The sequence below is a fragment of the Salmo salar genome, chromosome ssa24, assembly GCF_905237065.1.
Source record: "Salmo salar chromosome ssa24, Ssal_v3.1, whole genome shotgun sequence".
In the NCBI taxonomy this organism is placed as follows: domain Eukaryota; kingdom Metazoa; phylum Chordata; class Actinopteri; order Salmoniformes; family Salmonidae; genus Salmo; species Salmo salar.
In genome coordinates, this window is record NC_059465.1 from 19,077,656 (window position 1) to 19,086,713 (window position 9,058).

The window sequence follows — 9,058 nt, forward strand, 5'->3', positions numbered from 1 at the left end:
ATTATTACTATGCCAGGGGAGTCAGAAAGGATGGAGATTCACCCATGTAATATTCTATATAGCCAACAGGGAGGAGAACCTGCTTGGCATTCTCCTTCTAATGACAACAATCAATTACAGGGAATGCAAAGTTAATTTGATTACTCCCTGTCTCCCTATCTCTTGCTCCAGATTCATATACCATTCTCATTTCTACCCTCTATTATTCTTTACTTTAGTCTCTCCCTCTCCCTCTCCCTCTCCCTCTTCCTCTCTCTCTCTCTCTCTCTATATATATATAAATATCTCTCCCTCTTCCTCTTCCTCTCCCTCTCCCTCTTCCCCTCTCTCTCTCTCTCTCTCTCTCTCTCTCTCTCTCTCTCTCTCTCTCTCTCTCTCTCTCTCTATATATATATATATCTCCCTCTCCCTCTCCCTGTCTGTGCAGTGCAGTGCAGTGTGTTTGCCTCTGGCCAGCATGAGCCGGGCACTGCTAAAGATGCAGCTGCCTGATGATCGATGGCTTCATCCAGGCTCCTTAACTCCTAATTCCTCCTCTTGTGCCGGGAAAGCACTTAATGTAACAGGCCCATAGAGAACAGCCCTGATTGGGATATGAGAAGAGAGAGCCACGGGGAGCCACTTACAGGGAGAAGCTTTCCAAGCACGAGTCATTACCACCACGGCACCACACACTCCAGTCTATTCCAACACACACCACAGCATAGCACAGCTCATACCAGCCCAGCCCAGCCTAGCACAGCACAACAAGGCTGTGTCATGGTGTTGTTGACTGGAGGTGTGTAACTCTGCTCAGGGTGTGGACTTATAATGATATGATTATATCATCAAAGAGGGTTTAACTAAGTGATGGTATGGTTGAATCCCCAAAGGAAGTGAAACAAAGCTCACAAATAGCCTCTGTTTATTATTTTTGTTTATGCAACTTTAAGCATTCCCTACAGAGGTGCGAGTGAAGCTTACTTTAGCCCCATTCAACTGTTACCTGCGGCCCACTCATTTGTATGCAGCTGAGTAAACATTTTAGCATGGTATTGAGTGCTGCAGGGATTATGGGGTTGGGTGCTAAGGTATGCTTAAGAGACTTTAATTTAATTCAGTTTTCTTGGTTGTGTACAATACCCACCCCTCCCCCAAACTACTATAACACACACACACACACACACACACACACACACACACACACACACACACACACACACACACACACACACACACACACACACACACACACACACACAATCTTAAACCCCCCCTTTCCAAACCTTGTCAACATCTGCTTGTTCTTTCTCTGATAAAAAAAAAATCTTCTGCGTTTCATTATCACTGATTTGCATGGTAATAGCGTGCATATTAAGCAGCTACTTCAGAGGGTGGGCGGTCTAATGAAAGCTACAGTCTCCTCTGTTTTAACTCAATTTTGCCTCATCCATATTCAGACATGTGCCCTCCTCTCTCCCCCCTTGCCCTCAGGGACGGAAATTCACTTTCTGTTGAGACACTTCTTCAAGCCTCTTCCCAATCTCAGAACCCTCTCCATTAATCCAATTAATTAGTGCCAGTGATATGTGGGCCACTCGGACCAAACAGCTTTTTGACTGGCGCTTGCCTTGTAATACAGGGGAGTGGAGGCACGGGGAGTCACTTCACCCATGGCACATCATCGAGGTGGTGGGGCACCACCCAAAACCCTCTCAACTCCCTCCCGCCACCTCAAACCCATAAGTACCTTTACCTTTGCAAAATACAGACATTTGTAAGCTAGAGGAGTGGACCAGATATCAAAAGGTGGGTCAGCTGAAATCTGTTAGCATGCTGCAATTGTTATGACCAATTGGGTCTTAACAGTCAATTGACAATACATTTATGTAAAGAAGGATCATTTGAAATTCCGGGACATGCAAGTTGCCTTCTATTAGGGAATCAGACATAAAATAACAGCCACTAAAATGTAAATCCACTTCATTCACATTTATATTGTTTTATTACCAGCAAGCAGATGTTCCTGGGGAGAAATTAAATTCAACGAAAGATGGAATGAAATGGAAATACTGATACCCTTTTATTCTATTACACACTGGCTATTCCACTGTGGTTTGGGAAGGGGAACTAAATATATATCAATGGATGATCATTTTCCCAATAAAACACCCAATAGAATACCTCCACAGACGTTCCCAGGTACCCAGCCGGAGTGGTGGGATTCAGAATTACCATAGAAAAATGAATTGCAATGACAATGTCTAATGTTTTGTGACACAAAGCATGAATGTCTGCATCCTGGCCCACCGGAGGGCTGAAGCAGCTCATCGGAGATATTACATTAAGCAGTGCTGGAGTAGAAGGGTAATTCACTTTTCTGCTTCACTAGCTATCACTGTGGAGCAAAGAGATGTTGGTGGTAAACCTCTCTCTCACACTCTCTCACTCTGCCTCTTTCCAATTCACTATCTATCACTCTTATTCTGTCAACTGTCATATTTGTAATCTCTTCAGTTCAATCTCTTTCTTCAGGCTGCATATTTCTGTAACATGCAGCAATCAGACATTTCATCAGTCTGTAACATATTGATGTTTTCCCAGGACAGTGCTTTAAGGTTAGATTGGTATTTATTTCTCATCCCATGGGAGTGACCCGAGGTAGAAACCCAAGACAAATGGGGAGCAGCTTTCCAACAGGAAGCAGTGTGCAGCTGAGGTGAAATCATCAAATCAAACTTTATTTGTCACATGCACCGAATACAACAAGTGTAGACCTTTCATTTATTTTATTTCATATTTAACCGTTATTTAACTAGGCAAGTTAAACGACAGCTTTTTACCTTGTCAGCCCGGGGATTCAATCAAGCAACCTTTCGGTTACTGGCCCAACATTCTACCCACTAGGCTACCTGCCAGCTACCTGCTGACCTTACCATGAAATGCTTACTTACAAGCCCTTAACCAACAGTGCAGTTCAAGAAGAGTTAAGAAAATATTTACCAAATAAACTAAAGTAAAAAATTATGAAAAGTAACACAATAAAATAACAATAACAAGGCTATATACAGGGGGTACTGGTACCGAGTCAGTGTGCAGGGGTACAGGTTAGTTGAGGTCATTTGTACATGTACTGTAGGGGTGAAGTAACTATGCATAGATAATAAACAGCGAGTAGCAGCATTGTACAAAACAAATGGGGGGGTGTCAATGTAATAGTCCGGTGGCCATTTCATTAACTGTTCAGCAGTCTTATGGCTTGGGGGTAGAAGCTGTTAAGGAGCCTTTTGGTCCTAGACTTGGCGCTCCGGTACTGCTTGCCGTGCGGTGGAAGAGAAAACAGTCTATGACTTGGGTGACTGGAGTCTCTGACAATTTTATGGGCTTTCATCTGACACCGCCTATTATATAGGTCCTGGATGGCAGGAAGCTTGGCGCTAGTGATGTACTGGGCCATACACACTAACCTCTTTCTTCTCTTTCTTAACCGAGCAGTTGCCATACCAGGCGGTGATGCAACCGGTCAGGATGCTCTCGATGGTGCAGCTGTAGAACTTTTTGAGGATCTGGGGACCAATGCCAAATCATTTCAGTCTCCTGAGGGGGAAAAGGTTTTGTCGTGTCCTCTTCACGACTGTCTTGGTGTGTTTGGACCATGATAGTTCCTTGGTGACGTGGACACCAAGGAACTTGAAACTCTCGACCCGCTCCACTTCAGTCCCGTCGATGTTAATGGGGGCCTGTTCGGCCTGCCTTTTCCTGTAGTCCACAATCAGCTCCTTTGTCTTGCTCACATTGAGGGAGAGGTTGTTGTCCTGGCTCCACACTGTCAGTTCTCTGACCTCCTCACTATAGGCTGTTTCATCGTTGTTGGTGATCAGGCCTACCACTGTTGTGTCGTCAGCAAACTTAATGATGGTGTTGGAGTCGTGTTTGGCCACGCAGTCGTGGGTGAACAGGGAGTACAGGATGGGAGTAAGTACACACCCCCGAGAGGCCCCAGTGTTGAGGATCAGCGTGCCAGACGTGTTGATGCCTACACTTACCACCTGGGGGCGGATCGTCAGGAAGTCCAGGATCCAGTTGCAGAGGGAGGTGTTTAGTCGCAGGGTCCTTAGCTTAGTGATGAGCTTCGTGGGCCCTATAGTGTTGAATGCTGAGCTGTAGTCAATGAACAGCATTCTCACATAGGTGTTCCTTTTGTCCAGGTGGGAAAGGGCAGTTTGGAGTGCGATTGAGATTGCGTCATCTGTGCATCTGATGGGGCGGTATGCGAATTGGAGTGCGTCTAGGGTATCCGGGAGGATGTTGTTGAGCCATGACCATCCAAATCATGTGTTAAAGAGCAGCTTTGTTTGTCTCTGCTGGTGTGTTGAAGTTTGAGGTCTTTGTTTCAGGAATATACAAATCAGTATGTTGTAGGTTTTCCTTTTTCCAAAACCACACCTCGCTTTTGGAATGGAGAAGAAAGCCCAAGTCGAACATCTGTGTGTTTCCATATGCAGAACAGAGTCCACATAATTGTTTAAATTGGTTTACTGTTTCAATCTAGCATTATACATATTTTTCCCCTTTACCATACTGCATCAATGTACAAATAACTGTAAACATTCTTTGTAATTTCACACAAACACACACACACACCACACCACACTAATTGCAGTATAATTATGAAAATGTGAAATATTCATAGGAAATCAAACATGAGCATGTTCCATTTAAAAGTCTACATAAATGACATGGCCTCTAGCAAGATGGAGCAAAAGTAACATGAAACCTGTTAGCGCAGAAGGACCTTGCCCCCAGGATCTTTGGTTTCTTTAATGAAGTGTTCTGATGTGTCTTCAGGTGTGGGTTGGATGCTAATGTTGGGCTCTTGAAGCTGAAAGCTGCAGTGGGGCTGATAACAGACCCTTAGGGATGGCCTGGTCCAAAGTCATCCAAAACCCCCCAGCGAGAGGTAGGGAAGAACCCCTGCCGCCTGCAGCAGCTAGCACCCTATGATGAAAACCCTAAACATAGCACCCTGGGATGAACACCCTAAATATAGCACCCTGTGATGAACACCCTAAATATAGCACCCTGTGATGAACACCCTAAATATAGCACCCTATGATGAAAACCCTAAACATAGCACCCTGTAATGAACACCCTAAATATAGCACCCTGTAATGAACACCATACACATAGCACCCTGTAATGAACACCCTAAACATAGCACCCTGGGATGAACACCCTAAATATAGCACCCTGTAATGAACACCCTACACATAGCACCCTGTAATGAACACCATACACATAGCACCCTGTAATGAACACCCTAAATATAGCACCCTGTAATGAACACCCTACACATAGCACCCTGTAATGAACACCCTAAATATAGCACCCTGTAATGAACACCCTAAATATAGCACCCTGTAATGAACACCATACACATAGCACCCAGTAATGAACACCCTAAACATAGCACCCTGTGATGAACACCCTACACATAGCACCCTGTAATGAACACCCTAAATATAGCACCCTGTAATGAACACCCTACACATAGCACCCTGTAATGAACACCCTAAACATAGCACCCTGTAATGAACACCCAAAATATAGCACCCTGTAATGAACACCCTACACATAGCACCCTGTAATGAACACACTACACATAGCACCCTGTAATGAACACCCTACACATAGCACCCTGTGATGAACACCCTACACATAGCACCCTGTAATGAACACCCTACACATAGCACCCTGTAATGAACACCCTACACATAGCACCCTGTAATGAACACCCTACACATAGCACCCTGTAATGAACACCCTACACATAGCACCCTGTAATGAACACCCTAAATATAGCACCCTGTAATGAACACCCTACACATAGCACCCTGTGATGAACACCCTACACATAGCACCCTGTGATGAATACCCTACACATAGCACCCTGTGATGAACACCCTACACATAGCACCCTGTGATGAACACCCTAAACATAGCACCCTGTAATGAACACCCTACACATAGCACCCTGTAATGAACACCCTAAACATAGCACCCTGTAATGAACACCCAAAATATAGCACCCTGTAATGAACACCCTACACATAGCACCCTGTAATGAACACACTACACATAGCACCCTGTAATGAACACCCTACACATAGCACCCTGTGATGAACACCCTACACATAGCACCCTGTGATGAATACCCTACACATAGCACCCTGTGATGAACACCCTAAATATAGCACCCTGTAATGAACACCCTACACATAGCACCCTGTGATGAACAGCCTACACATAGCACCCTGTGATGAACACCCTAAACATAGCACCCTGTGATGGACACCCTACACATAGCACCCTGAGGTGAACACAGCACCCTGGAGGGGTGGGGAGGAAGAGATGGAGAGAAGGAAAGACTGGAGAAGAGAGAGGTGTCTATTTATCTGTCTGTGGAGGAAGTGCTTCTCCTCCCCTCTCTGTCTTCTGAAGCAGAGAACTGTGACTGAAACACACCACTGCACCCTCACTTGGGATGAGCTCCAAATACAGGGGAGAGGGGATAGAGAACATTGAAAATTGAGGGAACTGAGAGCAAAGTCGGGAGCTCTTTAAAGAGGCTTGTCAAAATAATGAAAACAAATGGCACAGCAGTCCCCAGAGACGGAGAGGAGAACTTCATTTGTGAGGCGTCTTCAGCAGAAATGTGCTGCGCTACAGCAACTCCTCCATTTGAAGAGAGAAAGGGAGATGGGTGGGGAGAATGAAGGGAAGAAAAATGGGAGCACTCATTGTAATAATTGTTCAGGGTCAATTATTCCCGCGTCGGAGCAATCGTGCTGATGTGTGTTAGCATGCAGCCATGGAGCTGCAGAACCAACGGGGCATTAGCATAGTGGATACAGTATCTCCTTAGAGAAGAAAGGAAGACCCTGTGAATAACAGCTAGTTCATCTCTTTAAATCAGCTCCCCTGAGTAATGACCAGCCTGGAATTGTAATGAGCAGTTTTGGGCACATTCGACGTGTAAGTGTTTCTGGTGGGAAAACAAAAGGTTAATTTAATATATGTGGATAATAGCAATAAAGCTCTTCATCTATATGTTACACTTAGATACACTTTCAAAGTTGAATACTTACCAACACAGTTTAGGTCGGGGGTCGGCAACATGCCAAATTATTGTTATATTTTTATTTTAAAGATTTTAGTTTTTGGTCAAAATAGACTGTAAAATCACCAGGATTTGAGAAAAAAAAAATGTTCAGGAAATCTGTTCCAAAGTATTCCCCTCACCACATAAAAATACATGATCGTGTCTCAATGCAATCAAGGTATGAAAGTATTGTTATTTTGGGGCTTAGTTGTGGTCAATTTGCAGTGTACAAATTATTATAATTATGTTGCGGCCCCATGACCATCCGCTCCGACCCAACAAAAATCAACCCGCAGTTGAATCTAGTTGCGTACCCATGGTTTAGGGTAATTCAACACGACCATCAAGTTAGCTAGTAGACATCTTCAGACATGTTTGTCTCCTACCTCACATAGCTAGAGGTAAGGGAGAAATATTTGACACTTCTGTTCTTCTGACTAACGTTGTCATCTACCCATATAATTGTAGTAGCTGCAATTATTTCAGGTAATTTGTAAATGTCTATCTTATTTTTCCTGATTTCTTTCCCATCTTTATCTAGCTGTCTCAGTTTTCTTCTCTCCTGTATCCTTTATGTTTGGAATAAAGCCAATTAAATTGTTATCAGGCTCCCTTTAAAAGTACGGAGACATCCCTTGCACCACTTTTCCCGCTTTTCTCTCTCCTCAATTCTTCTCTCTTTTCTCTGTCCTCTTCCTTTCTTTCTCACTCTCTCTCTCTCTTTCTCTCTCTCAGGCAGAAAACAGCTTCCTTCTCTTATCACCCCCTTCCTTCTTCATCCTCCCTCCCCCTTCTTCCCCCCTCCTTCCTACTCCCCCTTCCTCCTCCGACTTTGACTTCATCTTTCAAGTGCAGCAGCAGCAGTAGCTTCCCTCCCCATCCCCGTCATCGTCTTTCCTCTCTGGCCGTCTGCATTCCTATCACGTGCTCCCCAAAGGTTATATGGCCCACTTTCTTATCAGCTGCATTCTGGGATATCTCCGCTCTCAGGCCTGTCTTCTGGAGAGCTATCTCCCCCCCCCACTGACTGCTGAGAGGACGACCTCAGTCGACCTTGTTGTTTTTTCCCTTTCTTTTTTTTTTCATCCAAGGAATCTTTTACTGAATAAAAATGAAAGAATGAAAGAACGCAACTAAGAGAGAAGGGGGAGAAAAGAGAACTCAGAAAAAATGCAGTCCCCTGAGAGAATCTGTGATGAGATTGGGTCGGAGTTAGCCTTGTAAGAAAAGTGCCGTCGGCCCCCTCTCTCTGAGTACAGTGGACGTTGAATCGATATCCCACCCGCCCACTAGAACCATACTGCCCAGTGCATGCCGTCTACCTGTCGGCCCTGTCTGGGGGATAGGGAAGGGGGGGGGTATTGGGAAGTGCATGGATGCCGTCATGTATAAATTCATTTTGGATCTAGCCAGTCTCTCGCACACGCTCAAGGTCTTTGCGGTCACGTTGAGACAGGAGTGGAAAGATGCTTCCCTACCTCTTGCTTAGCTCGTAGTGATGCTTCCTTACCTCTCTCTTAGCTGGTAATGATGCTTCCCTACCTCTCTCTTGGCTGGTAATGATGCTTCCCTACCTCTCTCTTGGCTGGTAATGATGCTTCCCTACCTCTCTCTTGGCTGGTAATGATGCTTCCCTACCTCTCTCTTAGCTGGTAATGATGCTTCCCTACCTCTCTCTTAGCTGGTAATGATGCTTCCCTACCTCTCTCTTGGCTGGTAATGATGCCTCCCTACCTCTCTCTTGGCTGGTAATGATGCTTCCCTACCTCTCTCTTAGCTGGTAAGGATGTTTCCCTACCTCTCTCTTAGTTGGTAAGGATGTTTCCCTACCTCTCTCTTAGCTGGTAATGATGTTTCCCTACCTCTCTCTTAGCTGGTAATGATGCTTCCCTACCTCTCTCTTAGCTGGTAATGATG